The 25,659-nt window shown below is 38.9% G+C and overlaps 1 protein-coding gene and 1 pseudogene across 7 annotated transcripts in view; both read left to right on the top strand.

The window, feature by feature from the left end:
• Window positions 1-25,659, top strand: part of PTGER3 (prostaglandin E receptor 3) — a 190,661-nt gene that overhangs the window by 79,288 nt on the left and 85,714 nt on the right. The window lies entirely within an intron of this gene.
• LOC115521353 lies at window positions 20,560-25,000 on the top strand (annotated as a pseudogene).

Here is a 25,659-nt window from a genome sequence, read left to right as displayed (position 1 = left end):
GGATGTGAGATTGGTTTCCATGATATTCCATTTACAAGACAATAATAGAAGCATGGGTTTTGGAATCAAACTTGGATTTAAATCTGGCTGTGCCACGCACTAGCTCTGTGAGCTTGAGAAATTTAATTAATTTCATTGAATCTCAATGAATTAATCTACAAATTAAAGATAATGATACTTACCTGTAATGGGGTTATTGTGATAATGTATGTAAAGTGAGCCTTACACAGTAGATACTCAACAAGTATTAACTGTGATTAATTCTTTATCCAGACTTATCTCCGGCTATAGAATATGAGTTCTCAGTTTCAACTATACAAACTGGTTTCCTGACTACATAGGTTTAAATGTCATGGACAGAATCAACTTCAAATCTCTTGGTGCTATTCTTGTTTATAATACTTCACGATTATTTTTCCCCATGCAAAACCTACCCATCTCCCATATGTGCAATCTCACCTTGTCCTTAGGCCTTGAAATTTAAGTTTCTTTGTTCTCTTCCTATCCCACTCTGAAGTTATATAGTGTTCATTTTGATGATTTCTATATTATCCTTGAAATATTTTCATTATATATGTCTTTTCCCCTTAACAAAATTCTATTTCATGGTGGACAGGATCCTTTTCTTACATTTTCTCCATAGGTCTCTTAACACTAGTGCAGTATTTGACACCAAGAAAGATGGGCCTTAATTGGTAAATTCTCAACAAAGGCAACGTTTACGTACAATATTAGCAGTTGCAAATTTAAATGAATGTTATGGAAAGAAAGCTCTTTGTTTCCATGTTGCTATTCAACTCGGGAAATTTTATGTTAAACTTTCCTGATTTAAAAACGCTACATCCAGGGGCGCCTGGGTGGTTCAGTTGGTTGAGCATCTGACTCCTGGTTTCCACTCAGGTTGTGATGCCACTGTCATGGAATCAGCCCCGCGTCAGGCTCCATGCTGAGTGTGGAACCTGCTTAAGATTCTCTGTCTCTCTCTCTCTCTCTCTCTCTCTCTCTCTTTCTCTCTCTCTTTGTCTCTCTCTCTTTCTCTCTCTCTCCCTCTGCCTCTCCCTTGCTTGCACACTCTACTCTCCCCCCCCACAAAGCTACATCCAGGCAGAATAATCACATGCAGTTTAATACAATAATGTTTAGTAAAATGCTATATGTGAAAGTCATCAAGTAATAAAATGATTGGAAAAGTTTGAAAAATCACGACTATTTGGTAAAGAGTTCTCACACAATTAGAAATGATTTCTGTCAAATTAGTTTGAAATCTAATGGAGAGATGATATATGCAAGTGTAAAATACTTTTGGTACTTTCATTTTTAATCCACAGAAATATATCCATTTCATACTAAATTCACCCTAAATAAGTTCTGTAACAGATGTTCTCAAATATTCTGGATCATGATTTAGCAACACACTTACTGACTTTTAACAAGGGCTTTCATCTTCCTTTTTAAAATTATCTTCCAGAAACATGGATTCTCATAATTATGTAATGAGATTACGCTGAGAATAGAATTAGCCTTCAGAATAAAATAAATTTCTGCCAAAGAGGTCACGTGTGGAGAAATGGGGCTTGATCTACAGTTTTATTGTAATTATAGTACCTACTGTGAAGCTCTGTGGAAAACATATGCAAACAAACCTGTGATGTTAAAATGCTTTACAGGTGACTTGTATAGACTTGGTTCCTGACTACGTATAATATATTCTGTGTAATTTTAGACCTATGACGTTTGCTTTGGAACAATGAACTCGTGCCTACGCCCGCCTCCATCCTATTGCAGAACCAGTGCTTTAGTACAGCACCACTGCAGCCCAGTGTGAAACAAACAAACAAACAAACACGAGCAAACACCCAGCTCTTCTGCTCCAGAAGGGGTTGGGCTGGGTAGTCTGAAGAGGAATGGCGTAGGGCCAGGGTGAGCTACGGAAACAGGGCATGTTAGGATTAGATGACTGGGCTTCCATCAGAAGCTATGTTTATCCAAATTCTCCCAAGGAAGGAGGAGAAAATTAGAGTCATTATCTTTTATATGTAAATGTGTATATGTGTCTTATAGCTATAAGGGGACTTTGGTCCATAAAATATATGAAAATTCAGTAAGAGTTGAATTAATCCACATTTTTACTGTCTATGAGAATGGTTTTTAAAAATGAAATAAATAATAAAACCCAGGTTATAAAGGAACCATATAAACCAAGAGAACAAAAGTTTTTTTCAACATTCTCAGTAGTTGGAAGGACATTCAAAAGAAATGTATTGTAAAGACAATGGTAATTATTCAGGTACTTTAAACATCTGTATAAAATATACCTAGCTTGATATACTCTTAATTACTATCATTACTTAAATGTTTAATTGTTGTCCTAAAAATATTTGTGCTTATATTTTTCATTAATCTAGACTTTTACTGAATATTTTGTTAATTCAAAATATCTCTAAGCTCATCCATGGATAAAAATGTGGCTGCATTTCATTCAGGTTCTAAGGCTTTTCTTTTTCATTATCTGAAGTTCCTTTTTATATAAAAATAGTTTGTACAAAATGTATTTTTAAGAGCTTTTATAGTTTGTTTAACAAAACTCCCAATCACATTGTAAGCTCCTTGTGGGCAGGACCCGTGTTTTATGTATCTCTTGTATCTACAGAGCCTAGCACAGAGCAAAGCTCATAGAATTTACTCAATAAAAACTTGATGGAGAGGCTAAGTGACGAGACTGCAATCTGTGTAAGTAATGCTTAGGACAACTAGGTATGCACACTATGGGTAAGGGTGGCATTTAGCGGACAGTTGTTTCTCCATTTACTTTTCCTCTTTGATGTTATGCCATTCAAAAATAATTAATCCCAATATAGGTAACATATAGTGTTATATTAGTTTCAGGTGTACAATATAGTGATTCAACAATTCTATACATTACTCCATGCTCATTATTTTAAGTGTACTCTTAATCCCATTGACTTGTTTCACCCATCCCCTCACCTACCCCTCTGGTAACCACAGTTTGTTCTCTATAGTTAAAAGTCTATATTATGCCATTTGAGGTAGTCTTTAAATCTGAGTGATACAAGGGAGTCTTATATTTCTTGAAGAAAACAACTATAAATATTTAAAAATATTTATTTATTTTATTTTTGAGACAGAGAGAGAGAGAGAGAGAGAGAGAGAAAGAATCTGAAGCAGGCTCCAGGCTCTAAGCTGTCAGCACAGAGCCTGACAAAGGGCTCAAACTCATGAACTGCAAGATCATGACCTGAGCCAAAGTCAGGTGCTTAACTGACTGAGCCACCCAGGTGCTCTGAAAACAACTGTAAATATTTGTTGAGTGTAGAATTATTACTTTTAGAAAAAGAATAAATAAGATAAATATAAGCCTGCATTTAAAATAACTTGTCTTGGGGTGCCTGGATTGCTCAGTCGGTTGAGCATCCGACTTTGGCTCAGGTCATTATCTTGGGGTTCTTGAGTTCAAGTCCCACATTGGGCTCTCTGCTGTCAGTACAGAGCCCACTTCAGATCTTCTGTCCCCCTCTCTTTCTCTACGCAGCCCCTGCTGGTGCGGGGGAGGGGTAGAGAAAAGGAGAGAGAAAGAATCCCAAGCAGGCTTCAAGTTGTCAGCAGGGGAGCCCAATGTGGGACTCAAACTCACAAACTGTGAGTTCATGACCTGAGCCACCCATGTGTCCCAAAATAACTTGCCTTCTAGTTAACTATGTCATTTCTTACCGTGGTACAGGAGCTGAATTTTAACTTTGTATTTTGAGATATATAGCCTGTGGAATAAAATGAGTATAATTTACACATATGAGGACCTAAAAAATTTTCATCTTGTGAATTCTTTGAACAAAGTATAGTGCTATTTATTTATTTATTGGAAATAAGTACACCAGAGCCTAAGCAAATGAATAACAATCTTTAGTCGCTTTCTTTTTTTAAATTTTTTTTTTCAACGTTTATTTATTTTTGGGACAGAGAGAGACAGAGCATGAACGGGGGAGGGGCAGAGAGAGAGGGAGACACAGAATCGGAAACAGGCTCCAGGCTCTGAGCCATCAGCCCAGAGCCCGACGCGGGGCTCGAACTCACGGACCGCGAGATCGTGACCTGGCTGAAGTCGGACGCTTAACCGACTGCGCCACCCAGGCGCCCCTAGTCGCTTTCTTAATGAAAGTTAAGTAGTTAATGTTTTCTTAATGAAAGTTAAGTTAACTTACTAATGAAAGTAGTTGCCGATTATGGTTTTTATCAGTTTATTGATTTAACTTACAACTTAAATGTTAAATCCCTTCAAATGCTTTAAAAATGGACTAGAAATATTTGTGCAGCATTGTCTTGAGTAAATAATTTTTAAAAATGCAGGTGTACAGAAAAAATTGAAGCACTGAAATACTATGGCACAGGAAGGGAAGAAAAAATTACACACTAAGAAAACACAATGCCTTTGGGGCACCTGGGTGGCTTAGTCAGTTGAGCATCTGACTTTTGACTTTGGCTCAAGTTATGATTCCAGGGTCATTGATCGGAGCCTCGCACTGGGCTCCACGTTGAGTTTGGCACCTGCTTAAGATTATTTCTCTCTCTCTCTCTCTCCCACTTCCCCTCTCCCCCTTTCTCATGCTATCTCAAATTAAAAAGAAAAAAAGAAAGGAAAACACAGTCCACTAAAGATACAGGATTAAACCAAACAGAGACTACTAATAGAAATTCAGGAATAAAAGAGAGGATTATAAATTTGTTACAAGATTGGACAAAGTATGATTTAGTAATATGTGCTCCAAAAACACTTGCTGACTGCTGGGTTGGTGGTAATGGGTGATAATGCTTCTGATAGTTGTGAAGAATAAGAGATATTCAAGCAACATTAAGTGAACATTATACCAAGAAAATAAACAGAGAATGGGGAAAAGACAGTAATATATTCTTAGTAAGACTTTGGAATAAAAGAAAACAAATGGCTGAGTTAACCTCCTTTCTATAAGTTTTGTTTTGTTTTGTTTTCATTTTATTTCTTTTAGAGAGTGAGAGGGAGCGTGAGCTAAGCAGAGGGGTAGAGGGAGAATCTATTTTTTTTAATGTTTATTTATTTAAAAAATTTTTTAATCTTTATTTATTTTTGAGAGAGAGAGAGACAGAGCATAAGCAGGGGAGGAGCAGAGAGAGAGGGAGACACAGAATCCTAAGCAGGCTCCAGGCTCTGAGCTGTCAGCACAGAACCCGACGTGGGGCTCGAACTCACAAACTGTGAGATCATGACCTGAGCCAAAGTTGGACCCTCAACCAACTGAGCCATCCAGGCACCCCAAGTGTTTATTTTTGAGAGAGAGAGAGAGAGAGAGAGAGAGAGAGAGAGAATGAGTGGGGGATGGTCAGAGAGAGAGGGAGACACAGAATGTGAAGCAGGCTCCAAGCTCTGAGCTGTCAGCACAGAGCCCAGTGTGGGGCTTCAACCCACAAACCATGAGATCATGACCTGAGCTGAAGTCAGACGTTTAAACAACTGAGCCACCCAGGTGCCCAACCTCTTTATAGATCTAACCATCCTTTAAGGTCTGTTAGTTCTACAAGTATTTCTTAATTCTGTCTCTCCATCTTCACACCCATGGTCTAAATCTAGGCTTCCATCATTTCCCATCTTACTTACCCCAGTAACTGGTGTCCTGTGTCCGGTCTTGGGACCTCCAGTTATCCTCCACATTTTCTGTCACTGTGAAATTTTGTTAATGAAATGAAAATCTGTTCATGTTGTTCTCATTCTTAACATCCTTAGTATTTTCCTATGGCCTTCAGGGTAAGGTTAAGAAAACTTAGCTTAGTCCAGAGAACTTTCTACAATCTAGTCTCTGCTGAGCCTCTGTTGTCTTCTTCCACATCAGCCTATTTTCCAGCAACGCTAAACTAAAATCCCATGCCTTTATGCTTTGCCCATGCTGTTCCTTCTATGCTAGATATTCCCTTCTCTTCTCGATATGATTAACCATAACTCGGCTTTCATGAGTTTCAGCTCAAGTTTCACTTCTTGTAGGACATCTTAATGATAAAATAATTGTCTGTGCTTTAATTTGTTGGTTTATTTACCCATCTTCTTTGCATAGCCTAGGCAGGGAATATGTTTTTCATCTCCATGTCTGGTGTATGACATAGACTTGGCATTCAACAAGTCCTTGCTGGTGAAAGAAAGAACAGAAGGAAGATGTGCAACAATGAGCTATGAGTTTGAGCAAAAGCAATAATTCAAGATTATTCAAGGCCCAAACTGTCCATATGTTACTTAAGGCAGGCAGTTAGCCACACTTTCAGAATAACCATTCAGTGGTTGGCTTTCTAGGCACATAACTAGTTTAAATTTACACTTGGCATTGGCAGAGATTCTGTGGAGGTAACAGACAAAGCTGAGAAAGAGTGCCACAACCTTATCTCACTTGACAAAAATTTAAATGCAATCTTAGAAACTCAAGGAGAAATAACAAACTGCAATATTGCTCTCTAACTAGATCCAGCATTTCTTCAAAGGCAGAATAGTGCAAGCTTGTAGAGATAGCTCAGACTTTAAGGTTGGACAGTCTTAGATTTGAATCCTGACTTACACTAGGTAATTATGTGACCTTGGAGACTCTATATTTAATTTCCCTTAGCCTCAGTTTCATTATTTATAAATCAGGGTAAGTAACACCTACCTTGTAGGGTTGCTGCAAAGATTAGAGATGATACATGTGAGGCCGTTATTCCTAAGACCACTATAAATCCCCAGAGGTAAAATATGGCCCCAAGAAAGGCATTTACAGGATGCTTCAATTTTGAGTAAGTGGCCGGAATCTGGATCTGATAGGAATTACATGTGTGCCAAAGCAACACATGATCGTAATAGGGCCCCAAGAAATTTTGCTACAAGCTCTTTGCAAATCTCCAACTGTCCTCTAAAAAGTTAACTTGAATTGCCATCAGTAGTTTGACAACTACACATATCAAATGTGGCTCAAAGATCTGGAAGCTGGGAATGTAGTGGTAGTAGGAAATTTGCCTAGTCCAAATTCTTCTAGGACTAGGAAAGTCAAGGTTTCAAACCAGGTGCTGAGTACTGATCTTCCCTTGATACTACTACCTCCTTTTCTATTTTCTAAGCAGTAGTTTGTTTTTGTGGATCTTATTTGGTTTCCCAAATGATGAAAGCCATGGCCTTCTCTCCTTCCTGATAGCAAAGATACTTCATTGTTTATTTTCTTACTTGAAATCCTTCCGTTGCTTAGCTCCCACCTTAAAGACATTAGTTGAATGCCCAATTGGCTGCACTTATGATTGATGCTCATAGTTCTATCAGAATGTTTTTCACTATTAGTATGTACCCAGTGGGCTGCTACAATATTTTTTAAAGGAAGGTATAAGAAGAAGACAAAGTGTCTTGCTTTCCTTCCAAGTCTCACCATTTTTCATCTTTTGGAAGGCCAAAGGAATGCTTAGAGATATCCATTTTAAAAATAGCCATCATTTTGAAGATAACTCCTGGGATCACTGGTAACATGCACAGATTCCCATTTAATATACAGGAGCAGGGATAAAAAAGGAATCACTAATGAGATTATTCGCTGGCACACTAGTGAAGAAGGTGTGTTAGTTTCCTAGGCTTCCATAACAAAGAACCACTGACTGGGTGGCTTACACAACAGACATTTATTTCTTGCAGTTTTGGAGACTGAAAGACCAAGGAGTTGGTAGGGTTGGTTCCTTCTCTGAGCATCAGGGAGAATCTGTTCCATGCTACCCTCCCAGTTTCTGGTGGTTTGCTAACTATGTTTGGCATTCCCTGGCTTGTAGACATATCACCCCACATAGTGTGTGTCTTATATCCAATTTTCTCCTTTTTATAAGAACACCAGTCATAGTGGACCAGTCTATTCCAGTATGACCTCATGTTAACTAACTGCATCTGCAATGACCCTATTTTCAAATAAGATCACATTTTGATATACTGCGGGTTAGAATTGCAACATAGGAATTTGATTGGGGTAAAGGAGACAATTCAACCCATAACAGATATGTTGGTTGATTTAGAGAGGAGGCTACATGTAAACTCCAAAATAATAAGACCTAAAATGATGCAGCTTCTGTATGTAATGGGTTTAGGGACTGAATAAAAATCTCAATGATGCATGCCAGCCCTGGCTCCAGTTAGGAAAGACAATTCAAAAGTGATCATATTTCTGACATTAAAATACCTGGAAGTTTTTCCAGTAAATAAATAAACAATATAAAGCTCATAAACAAGTGTTGGAAAAGATATTTGTGTTGTTTGTAGCAGATTATAAATGACCCAATTAGACTAAAGTCAAATTGCTCTATGTTGGAAAGAGTAGGAGGTTGTAGGAATTCCTGTACATAAGTTATCAACTTAAGTTGATTTCACTGTTTTGAACAGTCAAGTTTCTTCCCTGGTAGTTTCCAAATAAAAGCAATATATTCACTTAGAGGTTGAAGGTTTAAGGAATGCTAGATGTTACCCATTTAAAAGAAGATAATGAAGGATTTGCAAAGTCATTTGAAGGAGGCATTCAAACAGCAATATGATGCTAGTAGTGAGCACTGAGGGTAATGGTAGTCCAGCCATTGCCTTCTTGAGTTAGATTTGGTTATTTGGAGATTTTTAATTACAATTTTGTGCTTGTACGTGGATAAGCCTTCAAAAGAACATAACAGGCATTTGCATCTGTTTTGTCTGCTAATTAAAGTCTCATCTTGGGGGTGCCTGAGTGGCTCAGTTGGTTAAGCATCCCAACTCTTGGTTTGGTTCAGGTCATGATCTCATGGTTTGTGAGATCAAGCCCCAAGACAGGCTCTGCGCTGATAGCATGGAGCCTGCTTGGGATTCTCTCTTTGCCTCTTCTCTCTCTCTCTCTCTCTCTTTCTAAATAAACATTAAAAAAAAACCTCTTTAAAGTCTCATCTTGGGTTGAGGGTCAAATGCCTCTCTAGTCTTTTTAATGTCAACGTCCAACTGTTGACACCAGTTCATGTTGGAACTTTGGAGGCCTCTAAATGCTATTCATGATCACACAGAACATTGCCCAGCCTTTGCTTTTGATGCACATATTGTTACTCTGATCCTGAGCTACAGGTTGTGCCAATAAAATCCCATTGGCTGTACTTTTTAAAAAGAAAAATAGAGGTTCATGAGACGTGTAATTATGTTCCTAGGAAGTGATGCAATTGTTTTTGGCAAAATAATGGAACTTTCAGCATAGTTCTAAAGTTCTCTTTGTATCAACATGCCTTGCTATGTTTTCAGTTGGGCGGGAGATTTGGCCAACAATCTGGTTCACAGCTGACTAAATCATTTTCTTGAAATGGTTCTCCATCAAAACCTAATTATAAATGCCTACAATTACCCAGGTATCTGTCCAAATACTAATGGTTGTAGGAAATAGAGGAACTGCATTGATATGTTCCATTTGACAACACCTACCATGTACTTAATCTCACATTTCACATTTAAGACTCTGAAACTATAAAAGAAACTAGTCCTTCTTTAGGGTGGAGACAGCTGCCCAAACCTATAGATGTTCTCCTCCAAGATGAGGAAGGAAATCGCTACCAGAAGTAGCACAAAGAGCAAGGGTTTAGTTAAGACCAATCTTAGACTGGGCATTGGAAAATTCCTCTCTTAGATTTACATTAGAAACCTGGTCAGTTGTCTGAAACATAAATGTATAATTTTGTACAGGGATGAGATCAGTGGCCCTAAAATATATTTCTGTAACAATTCCAGTGGTGAATAAATGACAAAATCAAACGGAGCTAAAAGTCTTTCAAGCAGGATGTTCTGCTTCATGAACAAATGACCAATTTCTCATCATATTATCAGAAGCGTTACAAAAAGTTTTTATATCTCTTACTTATGTCACTACTGGGGAAAGAGGACAAGGACAGGATAACTCCAAGTGCTTCCAATCTCTGCTGACAGAACAATAACAGACCATTCAGAGAAGGAAACTATCTCCACTTCATTTTAGAACTGTTGTCCTTAAAGATTTTTCTTTCTCTTCCTCCCTCCCTTCTTCCCTCCTTAAGGTGATCATACGATTTTTATCTTTTCATTTTGTCAGTGTGGTGTATTTCATTGATTGGCTTGCAGATATTAAACCCTCTTGCATCCCTAGAATAAATCTCACTTTTTCATGGTGTATGATTCTTTTAATGTACTGTTGCATTTGGTTTGCTAATATTTTGTTGAGGATTTTTGCGTCTATGTTAATCAGGGATATTGGCCTGCAATTTTCCTTTCTTCCTTCCATCTTTCCTTTCCTCTTTCTTTCTTCCTCTTTCTTTCTTTCTTTCTCTCCTTCTTTCAAATATTTATTAAATCAATAAAATCCACTTGATTGTGTGTTACTTGGGAATAAAAATTACAGAACTATATGATGCAAAAGGAAAGGAGAAGTAACATTTAAAAATTTTTCAATATATAAGTGATTTATACTCACTATCTCATATAATACTCACTGCTGTTCTATGAGATTGTTACTGTAAACTTCTATTTTAGAGATGAGAAGCTTGAGGCCCATCTCTAGAGTGGGGCTTAATTAACTCACCTTCCCAAGGTCTATAACTTTAGATGGTGGAATTAGTATTCAAACCCAGGTTTGTTTGGCTATAAATCTTGTCTTTTCGCTGTAACCTTTAAGATGTTTCCAATGTTTAAAACAGTCTGCAAATAGATAAGATGTTAGAAATTATATTAGCTACCAGAAAACAACAATAGTTTCTTAGAAAAATGATGGGACTTAAAAATGTAGCATCCTTCCCCATTTCCTTCTGTCTTTCTTCATGTAGGAGAAGATGAAAATGACCTGAAGCAGTGGGATTTTTTTTTAGCTAGAACACATGGCTGTACAGGATACCTCAACTTAATTTCATATTCAAGAGTACATTTGTAGTTTTTTTTTGAACTCTCATTCTTTCCCGCCCCTTCTCTTTTAGTTATCTTATAAATGTAGAAAACATAATTTCATGTTACCATCTACTACTAAAAAGAGATATCTGCATTCTGTGATAGCATATGCTATTAAGATCAAGAGACAACATTGCATTTACTCCTCCAGAGGCAGAAAGCTGTGTTGGTGAAGGGAAAGAGGGGATTAGCCTGGAAATCAGAGTTGCTAGTTTGGGATACATCTTCCTCTACTCTCCATCTATGTGAACTTGGGAAATGACTGTAAAAGTTTAAGCTTCAGTTCATCATCTGTAACAAAGTTCTTTACACCCTTTTGCAGAATTGCTGTCAGGCTTAGTATGAAGACAGTACAGAGGCCCCTGTCCATTTCAAGAGTCATGCAAACACAGTGCTAGCACTGCTGGTCCTGAGCCCACAGAAGACCCTGCCAAACTATCGTACTTTTCCCAGCACACTCTGGATAGCTTCATGAAAGTCTTGTCTAAAGACTAACCAGGAAACCCACCCAGCTTAGTGGACCTAACAAGCTAGAGGCATCCTCTCTGTCGTCCTGGGTTCAGGTGAAAAGTTTCCCATTGCTGTTTTCCACCTAAGGCCAAAAATACTATGTTGGAGCTTTAGTCTTGTAACAAAAGTTAAGTCTTGGGGAAACGTGGTTACTTTAATGAATGATTTGACGAGTGGTGTGCATTGTTCCCTGGGAGCAGTTTGTGACAGAGGAGTTGGAGGAGGGCAGAGAGCATCAGGTACACAGAAAGGGACAAAAAGGTGCACTTGTGACTAGGGAGAAGCTTCCAGAGATAGGAGGGGAGTGAGGGGATAAATGGCCATTTTTCTGCCATTTTTGCAGTCTCTTCAGATTCAGTCGGAAGTACATGGGTATATATCCCTCTAGATTTTTAGTCTATTAACCACTACTCTTCTCAAGGATGCCTATTCTCATTTTAACCATCATCTATGGTTTGGCATCCTGCTAGGCACTTGACAAACCGTCATACCGCACTTACATGATTGTCGCTTTTTACAGCTGAGAAAAAAGAGGGGTCGGTGAGCAGGCAAAGTGCAAAGAATGATTAAAAACAGATTATCTGAATGCAGACTTCCTGACCGTCTGCCAACTATACTGCCTGTCAAACTTCCCTAATTTGGAGATTTGTATTTCCTTCACCTAAAGAATGTGAAGAAAACGAGGGCATACATTAGCAGCAGCAACAACAATAAAACCCAAAATCTTAGTTTCTTGAAACAACAAAAGTTTGTTTGCCCTCACCTAGCCTGCCTGTGGGGGGTTGGGTGTGGAGACCGGGCCTCAGATCGTCTCCATCAGAGACTCGAGCTAACCGAGGCTCCCAACATGGCTGGGCCCGTGGTAGCAAAAGGCAGAGCCTTAGAGAGGCACCCACTCGCTTCTAGAGCAAGTAGCATGCTGAGCCAATTGAAGAGGAAAATAATCTCACCACATTCTGAGAAAAAGGAGAAATGGAAGTACTAGCAATCAGCACTAATATATCCCCCAGAGTCTCAACAGTAAGGACAGAAGAAAAACGAAGAAATTAAGTGCAGAAGTACTGAGTTTAGAAAGCAAAGTCCTTTTCGGCTCAATTTTTCAGACCAAGTGCTTATTTTAAACCTTTTTCTTGTGTTGACTTACTTGGCATGGTCGGAGATTTTCAGCAACCAGGGCCATTTTAAATATGAGGGGATACAGGCATATTTTTAGCAAAGATGAAAAAATGGGTTGGTCACTGAAATTACCCAGTTTAGACTTAACAGCATATGGTTCACAATTGCTACAAATTGCTGCTTTAGTCAATGGAAAAATTTTCATATACATGGTGTTAACACTGCACATCACTGGAAGAAATGCAAAGTGTTTTGGTATTTTGTGCAGAACAACTATATCTGGAGAGCTTGTAGAACTTGGTGCCTTTTTTAGATGAAATGAAGTTATGGATTTGTGAACTAAAAATCTGTATGCTGTCCAGGTTATTAAAGCATATTTGAATTCAGAATCATCAGACTGGCAAAAGCTTCTACTTTTAGGATTCTGTAAACCTGCATTGACCTTGAATTAATAAAGCTAGGAAGTACGATGCATGGAAAGGACTTTAAGGAAGGCAGGGTTCATAACCCCCATCCTGAAGTTATTTCCTGTAAGACCCTTGGTTAATCTCCTAACTTTTTAGGTCATTTCTCATCTGCTAAAGTAGGGGATATTAAGAAGCCCATGTGTCAAGTACTACTGTAAAATATATCTTACCTCCAAAATATGTCTCAATACTGTTCACTACGCTTCATCTTGAGTACTGCTATTCTAATCCACACAAAACTTGTCTCTCAGCAAGGTCACTACTTATGGCCTCCTAATGATTTTTCTTCTTCTTTCCCCAGCTTATTCATTTCTCAGTAGACATAGGGATCTTTCTCACCCCAGGACTTTTGTACATGCTATTCCACTTTTTTTTCTCAATTTCCTGCATATATAGTTCTGTTTCTTCCTTTGGTTACTGGCTTAAATACTTTTTCAAAGCTCTCTTTCTTATGCTTCCTATCTGTGGTAGTTTTCTCTTATTATTTTCTACCTTATCTAATTTGTTTCATTTACAGTGCCTATCCTAATTTGTAACTTGTTTTTGCTTCTTTGTTTACTTCTTTCTTTGTTTTCTGAATTAGAATATGAGTTTCACAAGAGCAGAGACTGGCTTGATCTTATCCATCCTTGTCTTTACCAAGCACAGAACCTGGCACATTGCAGGTGCCAAAAAAATACTTTTGTGATGAGCCAAGGGGCTGTTGTGAAGAGTGAGATAATTCACTGCATCTTTAAGCACATAGGCAGTGCTCAGTAAATATCAGTATTCTGCTACTTTTCTTTACCAGGGCTGCCCAATCATCTTCAACTCTTCTCTACATCTCCCTGCTCAAGGTACACTGGTGTGATTCTCCATCACACAGAAATATCCAAGGAATCTAAACTAAAGGGCAAACTGTAGTGAAATAGAGTGAACGGAAGAGGCTACTCTTGGCTTTGATACATTTGTCTTTTCTATGTCTGTGTTTTTGTGAATTATGCATTGGCACCATTATTATGCATGACCTTTCCTATGTCAAATTTGGAGATTTATAATCAGCTAATAAACTTTCATTTCTTACTATGTCTTCCTATAGGCTATGGAGTATCTCTAAATTTGTCTTGAGCAAATGTGGTTTTGCAAAATTTTTTGACCATTTTATTGTGATTTTCTCTTATTATCTAAAAAATGAGCCTGGGTGGCTCAGTAGGTTAAGCATCTGACTTTGGCTCAGGTCATGATCTTACCACTTGTGTGTTCGAGCCCGGTGTCAGGCTCTGTGCTGACAGTTCAGAGGCTGGAGCCTGCTTTAGATTCTGTATCTTCCTCTCTCTGCCCCTCCCTTACTCACACTGTCTATCTCTCTGTCCTTCAAAAAAAAATAACCACTAAAAGAATAAAAAATGTGTGGAAAATGAAAATACAAATATGCATAAACTAGTGGAAAAAAAGGGTGAAAATAAGACAAAGGTGAAAACAATTAAGCGTGTAATGGATGGTTAACATTTAGTTGTTTGGGGCACACTGACATTAAATTAATTGTATCTTTATGAAAGAAAAGAATAAATTTAAAGAACAGCATGAAGTGCTAGAATTTATTATCCAGTATTATGTGTGAAAAGTTAGGCATAATTATCAAATTTATACCAGTTCCTCTCTGTGGAACAGAATTCCACTCTAAAATACATCTCTTGCATGTTTGACTTTCTTATGTGTTTTCAGTCTGATTTTGTCTGAAGTAGTGGCTCACTAATGGAGCATGCTCATTTCCCGCCTGGAAGAGGGACACTCCCTGAGTTTACTTACGAGGAACTTCTGAGTCAGTGAGGTGAAGAAACTAGTCCCACAAACCTGCCTCAGTCCTTCCTCATCAGTTGCCTGAATAATTTTAGAGTCTAGGTCTGCAGACAAAGAAACCAGTATTTATTTAAAAGTAACTCTTCATAGGGGTGCTTGGGTGGCTCGGATGGTTAAGCGTCCAACTTTGGCTCAGGTCATGATCTCACGGTTCATGAGTTCGAGCCCCACATCAGGCTCTGTGCTGACACTTCAGAGCCTGGAGCCTGCTTCAGATTCTGTGTCTCCCTCTCTCTTGCCCCTCTTCCACTCATGTTCTGTCTCTCTCAAAAATAAAAATAAACATTAAAGAAAAAATAACTCTTCATAGTTTTGGACTAATATTCATTTATAAATGGTGGCCATTTTGTGATGGCAAATATTTACATTTCTAGATGCCCAAGAAGAAAGACCTTCGAGGCGTCTTTTGCTTTGTTTCTTCTTGGTTAATTAATTAATCTCTCCACAGGCTGCAGGGTGTTGATTTCAGTCTGTTTCTTTTTAAGAACAATGAACATCGACCTGGGGAGACCACACCTTATGTTTCTAAGGCAAGGCTACTTCAGTGAATCAGGTCCAGAAGAATTTTTCTGACTCTCCTACAACCCTGCTCTGCTCCTTAACTCTTGCCAAACTATTCAGGAATATGCCTCTGCACTTCGACACACTCAGTCTTCAGATTTGGTTGTCCTGATGTCACTGAATTTGGCCATGTTCTTAATATTGCTCTTTTTTTTTTAATTTTTTTTTCAATGTTTATTTATTTTTGGGACAGAGAGAGACAGAGCATGAACGGGGGAGGGGCAGAGAGAGAGGGAGACACAGAATCAGAAACAGGCTCCAGGCTCCGAGCCATCAGCCCAGAGCCTGACGCAGGGCTCGAACTCATGGACCGCGAGATCGTGACCTGGCTGAAGTCGGACGCTTAACCGACTGCGCCACCCAGGCGCCCCTCTTAATATTGCTCTTGATTTGCAGAATGGATTTTGGAGTTCTGCCCATATCTCCTAGCATTTAATCCCCAAAAAGTCTATCCCTATTTTTCCTTTATTACCCACTGAGCTAAAGGCAATTACCATCCTCACTGCACAAGCCTTATCTCAAATTCTCAGTAGCCATATGTGTATAGTGGTTACCTGATCGTACAGAATACTCTATTGAACAGCACTGCTCTGGAGTATCCATATCTTTACTAGCCTTCCCACCAGTATCTCTCAACAGATGACAAACGGATCAAAATATGAGCAGCCCAGGTTGGAATGCATCAATGACCACACAACTCAAGTCTTAGCACAAATGTCCTTGACGTTTTTCTCTTTTCAGTTAATGGTGCGTATCGTTGTTTTCCAAACTCTTTCACAAGGCTTGCAAAATCCATCATGACCTTTACCATTTGCTTAACTTAATCATTCCTTTCCCTTGAACTATACTCTTCTGAACTACTTTGTTTCTTGACTCCAATTTTAAACTTGCCATTTCTTGTCTGGAATATTCTTCCCTTCTCAACACTGTCTCAAGTATTCTCTGGTTTTGTGGGACACTTTAAAAGGAGATGCTCAATCACTTTGGACAACTTAGAGATGTGTGGCTAATTTAATGTTGCTTGACTATTAATAACATTCAACATCAGAAAGCAAATTAGAGCATAGGGAGAATGTGGAACTATATTTTGTACCTGGAAAATGATGAAATGCCAAACTTCTTAAGTGAAGAGTCTCAACCCTAGGGACTTAAACTGTTCCAAGTGTTTTGTAAGAAACAAACCTTTTGTATCTCTATTTGTAGGCGTGTGTGTGTGTGTGTATGTGTGTGTAATTCACTCCCCATCGCTAAAAACTTTTCTCTTGACCTCTTTACCCCACACATGAAGAGACAACAGAGGAGCTCTGTGGATAAGGTGCAAACTATATTTGAATCTATTCCAATAGTTAACTCTAAGAAAATATTTTAATGCTAGCAGAGCCTTTGAGAAACATGCTCTAAACATCCTTGCTTATCGTTTGTGATCTCTATCTACAGGAAACATTTGGGAAGGAGAACCATCCACAGCAAGAGTAGGCTTGTCAGGAGCAACACATCAGACCCCTACCTGGTTAGGAGCATTTAACGATGAGGTCAAATTATAGTAAAGAATGCCAGAGAGTTGGAGTACTACCACTGAAGATACCCTCTAGTACTAAAATACATTATTACTAACATTTGAATGGATATCAAAAGTGAGCTTGCACCGCACCTACACTGTCTCTTCATTGTCTTTCCTCACAGTCTCTCTGTCTCCATGTTTAGGGTGCTGAAATTGAGGACAAAGGTCTCTGCAGGAAATATCTTCACTTTGTAACAGTAAACACAAGGGTCTTTTTCTGACATTTTTACCCAAGACTGGAGAATTTGCTCTGATGCACATCCCTCAGAATGATAAGAAAATGGAAACAAAATTTAGATTTTATTATATACCTATAGTTGCAATATCATCCTGAAAATGCAGAAACTATAACAAAGATTTCACAAATCCCATTAAATAGATCCCAGTTTGGCCATGATCAGAATATTCATCTTAATTTTCAGACACATGAACCATGAACTCATAATCTTAATTAAGCCAGGAATGTAGACGGACTTGAGAAATTATTCCCAATTCAAATGAAATGTTACTGATCATTTTTTCTTTCTCAGTTCTTGCAAGGTCTGCTCCATCTGTTTCTGATAATTAAAAAAAAAATCCTGTACAGGAATGAAGTACATAAAAAAATATCAGACATACTTGCTAAACTACTTGTATATGGAGTTATACCAGTTCCCAGTCTCAGTGATTAGATTATCTCTCTCCATTTTCTTTGAATATCAGAAAAATGAATGTAAATTAGTGTGCAGCTATTTTCAAATTAATGGCAACATGTAAAGCTCAAAGATTCATGTTCAATTATGCAGGGAGTGCTGATTTTGTATACCAGCCATTACTGGATCCCCCAGGCAGTGAAGCGTGGTCCAGAGTCTGTCTCAGGCATTACAGGAAAACCCTACTATTCCATTACACTCACTATGTCTATAGCCCTGATGAAATCCATGATTGTGTTCTCTGGCACTTAACTTATGTTTTGATTACTATGAACATTTTATAAAAATATTTTGTTTCTTAGGATTTCTAAGCAGAAACAATCACCCATCCTATCAAAACAAAACAAGCCATAGCATGTGTAAATATAAATTTTTAGAACATGTATACACAGATAAATAAACAAGAGTGTATGGAGTGTAACTGTTTCTAAATGATATCATGCTGCTTATTTTTGTTGCAAATTCTCAACAATGATGTAAGCAATGCATGACACATCAGCTGTCATGAGTCCCAGTAATGCAACCTGAAGTTCAACAATCCCAGTCTACAGCAGTGTGAGACACTGAGTTTGGGTATTGCCTAATGCAGAAGTTAACTTGAGTTCTTTTTCTAAACATATGAATCTCTTTTTTACTTTCAGAAGGTGAGAAAAAATAGATTTCTTGAGCATCTACTTTAGCTTAAACACAGTGTTAGATATATCTACATATGATATCATGGTTAATTCTAACAAAAGCCCTGAGAAAAAAATGGTTATCCCCATTTTCACCAATGAGGAAACTAAGTCATACAGCAGATAATTGACTTTCCCAAGAACATACTACCGAGGCAATGAAGCAAAGCCAGGTCTGAGGCCCTGGAATTTATTCTTTTTCTAATTTATCTTGCTACTTCTGGTCACTGAAATCCTTCTTAGGTAGTTATATTTGCAATGATATAAACCTCTCAAGGACACACAGGGGCAAATCAATGAATGAAAGTAAAATGTAGGAGGGGCTGAAACCTAAGACCTGTGACCACTCACACCTGATTCCTGAAGCAAAAATAGTCAGGACCCTAGCCAAGTGCGCTGGGACTCAGGTCTGGGCCTCAGTCCTCCTATTGGAGTAGGAATGTCAAAAGGGAAAACTAAACTAGAAGTCTAAGTGTGTGAACTACGTCAGTAGGGTGGACTGCCGGCCAAGTCTCTGTGAGCACCCCAACCCCATACAACAGGAAATGTGACTTTCAAAGGGCCACTATATGTTTTCTTCATGCACTTCCATAAGTCAAGGACTTTATTTATTTATTTATTTATTTATTTATTTATTTAATGTTTTATTTATTTTTGAGAGAGAGAGTGCAAGTGGGGGAGGGACAGACAGAAGGGTGAACAGAAGATCTGAAGCAGACTATGCACTGAGAGCAGCAAACCCTATGTGGGGCTTGAACTCACCAAGTGCAAGATCGTGACCCAAAGTCAGACGCTCAACTGAGCCACCCAGGCACCCCAAAAGTCAAGGACTTTAAAAGATAAAGATAGTTTTTCTTTGAAGAAGGAATTCCTGCTTTGTGATTTGTTTCTTTTTAATTTAACATGAAGAAAATAACAGCAATACTTAGCTGGATCTGTTCAGTATATGGGAGTGTAAACTCTTTGTAAAAAACAACGTTTTTATGCCAAATCAAGTCAGATTAGATTGTATAAGATCTGTTGTCCCATGACTGCAAGTCCTTGGAAAGCATCCCAATTTAGTCTATTAGAGTCACTCTCTCTGGTTTTCATATGCACAGACACACACTGGTGGGTAGGGACGCAGTCTGAATTTGAGAGCAGGTGTTCTGTCCTAAAGGCCACATCCCACGCTAGGAGCAAAACCTCTCATGTGCTGCTTTTCACAAAACTGCAAAGCTGTAAGGAAAACATGAAGTGAAGGATCTGCAGCAGGGTATTAGGGTGTATTTTCTTTTTTTAATATTTATTTTTGATAGAGAGAGAGAAACAGAGCGTAAGCAGGGGAAGGGCAGAGAAAGAGGGAGACACAGAACTTGAAGCAGGCTCCAGGCTCCGAGCTGTCAACACAGAGTCAGAAGAATGGCTCAAACTCACAAAACATGAGATCATGATCTGAGCTGAAGTCCCACGCTTAACCACTTAAACGACTGAGCCACCCAGGCTCCCGAGGGTGCATTTTCTAAGATCAGCTTTTGTGTCTCGTTGTTATCAGCTTCTTCAAGTTAGAAGGGGCCACGTTTGATTTGTTTTTCTGCTTAGAAAATATAAAAATTATATAGTAGAGAGATGTAATAGATAGTAGGGAAATTAAGCAAAGACTTTGAAGTCAGTCACCCCTGGTTTGAATATAATCTCAACCACTCTCTAAATTTGTGTTTTTTAAGCTCTCTGAGTTTTGGGGTTTTCACCTGCAAAAGTACCTCAAAGAGTTAATGTAAAGGATAAATGAAAAAAAAAAAAAAAAAGAGGTTAGAGAGGGAGAGAGCCAAAGCATAAGAGACTCTTAAAAACTGAGAACAAACTAAAGGTAGATGAGGGCGGGAGGGAGCGGAGGGTGGTGATGGGTATTGAAGAACTGGGTGTTGTATGGAAACCAATTTGACAATAAATTTGATATTAAAAAAAAAGGATAAATGAGATAAAGCACCAGGTAGACAGTTAGTACTAAAAAATAATTACCTGTTAATATTCTAGGGGTATCTTTATAGTTGTAGACATTTTAATATTAATCGATATGCCATGCACAGTGTTAGTCCCCTTATATACATTATCTGTAATTTGTATAACAGCCATGGCCCCAAACCATGACTAGATAGATGTTTCTCATTACACTCTGTTAAATGGATTCGAGAGAGAAGAGTGTAGAGACTTGGAGATGCATCACGAGGCTATTAGACTGGTTCAGATCAGGAGTTCTCACAAAGCTGGTGGTAGTGAGATGGAAAGGGGTAACTACTTAGGATTCAGCATTTGGAGAACAAACATAAATGGTTTGTTGTGATGGCAAGGAATAACAAGGACTTAAATAGTCACCCTTCTTACTTAATGTAACTAAAATCCACTGATGATAGAGCGCTGATTTGGCAGAATATTCAAATGAAGAGGTAAGGCTATAAAAAGACACCCCCAAAATGACATGCTAGGTACCATTTGTCTTCTTAATTCAGTACCAGCAGTTATTTTTTCTAGCATCTACTGTATTTCAAATACAGGGCTAGGCATTTGGTGCTACATAATAAAACTTGGTGTACATAATAAAACTTCACCAACTCAAAGAAGTGTAAGGAAGTTATATTCATACTGGATGCTTTGGTTGTAAATAACAACAACAAAAAAACCCTCAAACTGACTTTAAAAAAGAACAATTTATTGGTGAAATAACTTAAGAGTCTAGGATCTTGATGCCTAGATGACATTTGGAGAATCTGGGTTTTTCTGGTTTTGTTCTTTGCCTTCTCCTGCACTGGTTTTATTCTCAGGAATGTTCTCTTTTCATGCAGGCAAGATGAACAGGAAAAGCTACAGGCTATCATCCTTACTAGTTAGGCAACCTTAGTAGAAAAAAATTCTTCAGCTCCTCACAACTTCTTAGTTCTAGCAAATGGAGATATTAGCCCAGTTTGGATCGTGTTTCCCTTCTTGAACTAATTATTATGGCCTGGGGTTGGCCCTAATGAACCTTATGTGCTAGAATAAAGGGAAGTCACTCTAAATAGGATGGTTTAAGTGTTACTACCCAAATCCAGGAAGAATGAATTGGGTGATCAAAAATTACAAATGTTAACTATGCTATCTAGTTGATTGAAGCAAGGGACCCTTTTGTTGCAAATAACAGAAGTCAATCTCAAAGTGGCTTAAATCAAAATGGAATTTGTTTTAAAATCTCATGGAATCCAAGAGCAAAGAGTGTAATAGGACTTCCCAAGGAACTGAAATGAAGAAATAAAATTAATTGGCATTACAGCTGCTTCTCCCATTTCTCTGTCTCTCTCTCAACCCTTCTCTCTCTCCTTCTCTCTGTCTTTCTGTCATTCTCTCTTTGTGGCCATGTGTTAGTCTTTTTTTTTCCTATACAACTTCTGTGTTTGGGATATATCTCATTCTTCAGTCAAATGTCTGTTTCTCAATGCACATGACTATCTCACAGTTCTGGAGTTTTATATCTCTTTGGTTTCAACCACTCAAAAGAGACCAAGATTACCTTCTCTCATTCTCAATTCAACATGTACGAATCAAACTGTATTACTCAGACTTGGAACAGGTGACCACTCTGGTCCAACCAAGTGAGGCACACAGCCTGGATTAAGCCCACCTCTGCATAAAGGGGTAGTTCTTGGAAAATAGAGGCTATTGTAATGTGGATAAAATACTAAAAGCAGTTCACTACAACAACTACACCAACTTTCCTGAAAGATCTTGTTCTTGTTCTAAAACCCATCTTCATCTTCCGGACCTTAGTAAATATACAAAATGATACCAATATAACAATATTAAAAAATGGCAAGGCAGAGTCTTCAATAATGAAATCCTGTATCAAAATCAATGCCGCATGTTTGGCAGCCTGGCCAGGTATGTCAGGAGGATACACAGCAAGCGAAAACCCCAAGGACTACTTATTTACTTACTGGTAAGCTGCAAGTTGTGGAGAAAAAAAGTAATCCATTCTAAAGAACGATTATCCACTTCCCACAGTAGTTTTCCAACATATCATCAGGGGGCAGTGAAGCAGATAAATAAGGCAAAGTTCCTTCCTTCAAAGATTCACAGAGACTTAGGGAGACAGACAAGTAAACCAATGACTTAAAAATAGCTATGATAATTGGGGTGCCTGGGTGTCTCAGTCGGTTGAGCGTCCAGCTTCAGCTCAGGTCATGGTCTCACGGTTTGTGAGTTCGAGCCCTGCATCGGGCTCTGTCCTGACAGCTATGAGCCTGGAGCCTGTTTCGGATTCTGTGTCTCCCTCTCTCTCTCTGCTCCTCCCCCACTCATGCTTCGTCTCTCTCTCTCTCTCTCTCTCTCTCTCTCTCAAAAATAAATAAACACTAAAAAAAAATTTTTTTAAAAAGCTACGATAAGTGCTAAAAAGGTGGGCATCTCAGAATGCTCCCGAATTTCAGAGGGACAAACATCCTGCTACAAGGAGTGTATACTAGTTTATTAGGGCCCGCCCTAACAAGATACCACAGAATGGATGGTTTAAACAACAGAAATTTAGTTTTTCACGGTTCTGGAAGCCAGACTTCCAGGATCAAGGTGTTGGCAACTTTGCTTTTTCCTGTGTCCTCTCTCCTTGGCTTGCAGACAGCTACCTTCTTGTTGTGTCCTCATATGGTCTTTTCTAAGTATGAATGTCTCTCTGTGTGTCCTCTTAAGTACACCAGTCAGATTGGGCTCACCCTAAAGACCTCATTTAACCTTAATGACTTCTGTAAAGTTCCTGTCTCCAAATACAGTCACATTCTGAGGTATTGGGGGTTAGGGCTGCAACTTCTGAATTTAGGGGAGGGCAAATACAGTTCAGTCCACAACAGAGAGAAAGAAAAACTTTCTTTCTTTCTCTTTCTCTGCAGAGGAGCATTGTCTGCTTCAGTCTTAAAGCATAAGGCAGGAAAGGTATAACCCTGCAGGAGCAAAGGTATAAAAGCAAGAGTGAGCATGACTTATCTATGGAATTTTAAGTAATTTGGTATAGGTAAAACTTAGGATACATATGAGAAGTTGGAAATCGGTATAAAAGATAAAGTTGTATACACAATTAGGGATGGAATTATATTTATAATATAATTTATAATAAATATATTTTTTATTTATATAGGAGTGTATTACATGGAGGTGGGTTAAACTATGGTAACAAATATGCCTCAAAATGTAATAGCTCAAACACAACAAAAGTTCATTTCTAACTCTAATAACAGTCCAGTGTGGATGTTACAGATCCACTAGGAGTTCTTTTTTACACAGTGCTTCAGGGACCTGATTCCTTTTGTGTTAAGGCTCTCAACTGTGTGTCAAGATTGGGGTTCTATGTCCAGCTAGTAGCTTTCCCTTTAAGGTCTGAATTGCCAAGTAGCACACTTTACTTTTGCCTTTGTTGAGAACTAGTCATATGACCTCTTCTGGTTGCTGGGTTATGGAACTTATAATATCATAAGGGAGGCCTTCGTGGATATAATTCAATTATGGAAAGCATTTTGTACAGAGGAACTCTATCAATCTTGTAAGTCATACTAAAGAATCTGGGTTTTAGGTTCTCTGCTCCTCCCCATTCAGCAGACAGCTGCATCTTCTGATGCAGTGTCAGCCGTGTCCCTGAGACACGATGGCGGAGGTGAGAAAAATATGGATTTGGCTGTACTGGGCGCCTGGTCAACAGGGCTGCTTTTAACTCTGGCAAAGTAGATATTGTCACCATCAGTGATCCCTTCATCAACCCAATTACTTGGAATACATGTTCCAGTATGATTCTACCCATGGTAAATTCCACAGCACAGTCAAGGCTGAGAATGGGAAACTTGTCATCAATGGAAAGTTCATCTCCATCTTCCAGGAATGAGATCCCACCAACATCAAATGAGATGATGCTGGTGCTGAGTATGTTGTGGAGTCCAGTGGGGTCTTTGTCACCATGGATAAAGCTTAGGCTCACTTGAAGGGTGGGCCAAGGGAGTCATCATCTCTGCCCCTTCTGCTGATGCCCTCATGTTTGTGATGGGAGTGAATGATGAGAAGTATGACAACTCCCTCAAGATTGTCAGCAATGCCTCCTGTACCACCAACTGCTTGGCCACTATGTCCAAGGTCATCCATGACAACTTCAGCATCATGGAGGGACTCATGACCACAGTCCATGCCATCACTGCCACCCAGAAGACAATGGATGACTCCTCTGGAAAGCAGTGGCATGATGACCAAGGGGCTGCCCAGAACATCATTCCTACTTCTACTGGTGCCACCAAGGCTGTGGGCAAGGTTATCCCTGAATTGAATAGGAAGTTCATTGGTATGGCCTTCAGTGTCCTTGCCCCCAACATGTCAATCATGGATCTGACCTGCCACCTAGAGAAAACTGCCAAATACGATGACATCAAGGTGGTGAAGTAGGCATTAGAGGGTCTCTCAAGGGCATTCCGGGCTCTACTGAGGACCAAGTTGTTTCCTTCAACTTTAACAGTGGCACTCATTCTTCCATCTTCAATGCTGGGGTTGGCATTGTTCTCAATGACCACTCTGTCAAGCTCATTTCCTGGTATGACAATGAATCTGGCTACAGCAATCAGGTGATGGGCTGTATGGTCCACACAGCCTCCAAGGAGTAAGAGCCCCCTGGATCACCAGCCAAGGCCAGAACAAGAGGAAAAGAGAGGCCCTCAGCTGTTGAGGAATTCTTGCCCCAACTCATCCACCAACACACTGAGAATCTCCTGACGTCCACAGTTTCCAACCCAGACACCCTGAGGAAGGAAAGGGGCTTGGGAAGTCCTACCTTGTCATGTCCCATTAATAAACTATATTGAACCTAGGCCAAAAAAAAAAAAAAAAAAAAAAAAAAAAAAGAATCTGAGAAAAGAGGGCATGACTGGGAATTTTAAAGCAGAAATAACATGACTGAATTTTCATTTTTTTCAAGTTTTTAAATTTTCATTTTAAAATGTAATGCCGGTAGCACTATAATGAAAGGACTCATGGGGCAATATGAGAAACAGATATAATATTAAGGAGGCTCTTTTGGTAATTCTGGAAAGTGGTCCTAAATTAAGTAGTGCTGGCAAGAGTGGAAAAGATGGGTCAGATTCCAGTGATATTTCAGAAATAGATTCATCATGAATCCTGACTGATTTCTTATGAGGAGAGAAGAGGAAGAAAATTCTAGGTATCTCATGATTTCTGGCTTGGGTGAATGATGAAATTTTGGTAACATTAAACAAGGAGGAATGGGTGGAGGAAAGCCTCAGTCTGAAACATACTGATTTTGAGA

This window comes from Lynx canadensis, chromosome C1 (genome assembly GCF_007474595.2).
Source record: "Lynx canadensis isolate LIC74 chromosome C1, mLynCan4.pri.v2, whole genome shotgun sequence".
In the NCBI taxonomy this organism is placed as follows: domain Eukaryota; kingdom Metazoa; phylum Chordata; class Mammalia; order Carnivora; family Felidae; genus Lynx; species Lynx canadensis.
Note: the sequence above shows the minus strand (reverse complement) of the source record. Positions and strands in the feature narration are given on the sequence as shown.